This window comes from Tachysurus fulvidraco, chromosome 2 (genome assembly GCF_022655615.1).
Source record: "Tachysurus fulvidraco isolate hzauxx_2018 chromosome 2, HZAU_PFXX_2.0, whole genome shotgun sequence".
In the NCBI taxonomy this organism is placed as follows: domain Eukaryota; kingdom Metazoa; phylum Chordata; class Actinopteri; order Siluriformes; family Bagridae; genus Tachysurus; species Tachysurus fulvidraco.
The window spans coordinates 153,963-156,462 of NC_062519.1; positions in this window are offsets into that span (position 1 = coordinate 153,963).

Below are 2,500 nucleotides of genomic sequence, written 5' to 3' on the forward strand. Positions count from 1 at the left end.
GACGTGTTACAAAACTGCACAATGACATGTTACAAAACTGCACAATGACATGTAACAAAACTGCACAATGACATGTTACAAAACTGCACAATGACGTGTTACAAAACTGCACAATGACATGTAACAAAACTGCACAATGACATGTTACAAAACTGCACAATCCACTCTTTATTATAACCCCACTCTTTATTATAACCCCACACTCATTATAACCCCACTCTTCATTATAACCCCACGCGGGAGGAGAACCCCACGCGGGTAGGAGAACCCCACACGCAGGAGAACCCCACGCGGCATGAAACCCCACGCGTGATGAGAACCCCACGCTGGGAGGATAACCCCACACTCATTATAACCCCACTCTTCATTATAACCCCACCCTTCATTATAACCCCACCCTCATTATAACTCCACACTCATTATAACCCCACCCTTCATTATAACCCTACACATCATTATAACCCCACACATCATTATAACCCCACACATCATTATAACTCCACACTCATTATAACCCCACCCTCATTATAACCCCACACATCATTATAACCCCACACATCATTATAACCCCACACATCATTATAACTCCACACTCATTATAACCCCACCCTCATTATAACCCCACCCTCATTATAACCCCACACATCATTATAACCCCATCCTTCATTATAACCCTACACATCCTTATAACCCCACACATCATTATAACCCTACACATCATTATAACCCCACACATCATTATAACCCCACCCTCATTATAACCCCACATATCATTATAACCCCATCCTTCATTATAACCCTACACATCATTATAACCCTACACATCATTATAACCCCACACTTCATTATAACCCCACCCTTCATCATAACCCCACCCATATACATTTACAGCATTTGGCTTCCCTTATAAACCAGACCCTACTAATGAGTGGGATATCAAGTGAACCAATTTTTTTTGCATGAAGTTACAAATAAATTTATAGTTGTTTATAATTGGAACTGAGAGAAATATACTTTATATAAATATACAGTTTATTTATCATTTTATTATTTAATTTACTTTTATTTAGTCATTTATTTTATTGCTCTCCGCTCTGTGCAGCAATTTTACTAAAATAAAACCATAAATATTAAAGTAAATAAACTTTTTATTGTAAGATTCTTTGTTAAATGCTTGAATGCATCAACTCCATTATTTATATTTCAGAGTCTTAAATTTAACTGTAGATTTTATTCGTTTACCTTTATATGTGTTCACAGCTGAAGCCCCGCCCCTTTTCTCTCACAGCTGTCATTTGTCTAGGAAAACACAATAAACATACTGACAACAAATGGTAATTTGTCTCTGTCTCTCTCTCTCTCTCTCTCTCTCTCTCTCTCTCTCTCTCTCTCTCTCTCTCTGTCTCTCTCTCTCTCTCTGTCTCTCTCTCAGTCTCTGTCTCTCTCTCTCTCTCTCTCTCTCTCTCTCTCACACACACACACACACACACACACACACACACACACACACACACACACACACACACACAGGTTTTATGACAGTAGCTTAGTTTGTTGTTTGTTCTGCACGTTTTCACTTAATGTTTTGTTTACATATTAATTTGAATTGAAGTGTAAACCTCCCTCAGTGTAAATGGGTTCTAATTTCTGACTCTCCTTTCACTCTTACTCTGTGTGTGTGTGTGTGTGTGTGTGTGTGTGTGTGTGTGTGTGTGTGTGTGTGTGTGTGTGTGTGTGTGTGTATTTTAATATGTATATTTTTAGCACTGAGTGTAGTGTGTTTCCGGCTCACAGCACATTTACTGTAAATCACTGACAATCAATCTCACGCTGTGTCCTAAACTGCTCACTACTCAGTGTTCACTACTCAGTGTTCACTACTCAGTGCTCACTACTCAGTGTTCACTACTCAGTGTTCACTACTCAGTGTTCTAGGGTTTCATCTTTAGGGGTTTTATCCCTCAGTGAGAATTTAAAACACGAAGAGTTTTATATTATATATTATTCGACTCCATAGTAAGCCAAAAGTTATGGTATTATTTAAATGGTAAAAGTGGACACCAAAATTTTATGCATGATGTAATGACCCGGGGCCCCCTGGCACCATCTCAGGGCCCCAGTTTGAGACCCACTGGCCCTAGACTACATGTCCTGAGCAGGTGTTGTCAGTGACCCGGGGCCCCCTGGCACCATCTCAGAGCCCCCAGTTTGAGACCCACTGGCCCTAGACTACATGTCCTGAGCAGGTGTGGTCAGTGACCCGGGGCCCCCTGGCACCATCTCAGGGCCCCCAGTTTGAGACCCACTGGCCCTAGACTACATGTCCTGAGCAGGTGTTGTCAGTGACCCGGGGCCCCCTGGCACCATCTCAGGGCCCCCAGTTTGAGACCCACTGGCCCTAGACTACATGTCCTGAGCAGGTGTTGTCAGTGAACAGACTGTAAAACTGCTGACTAAGTTACAGACACTGATGACAAACTCCTGCTGATGATCTGGGAAA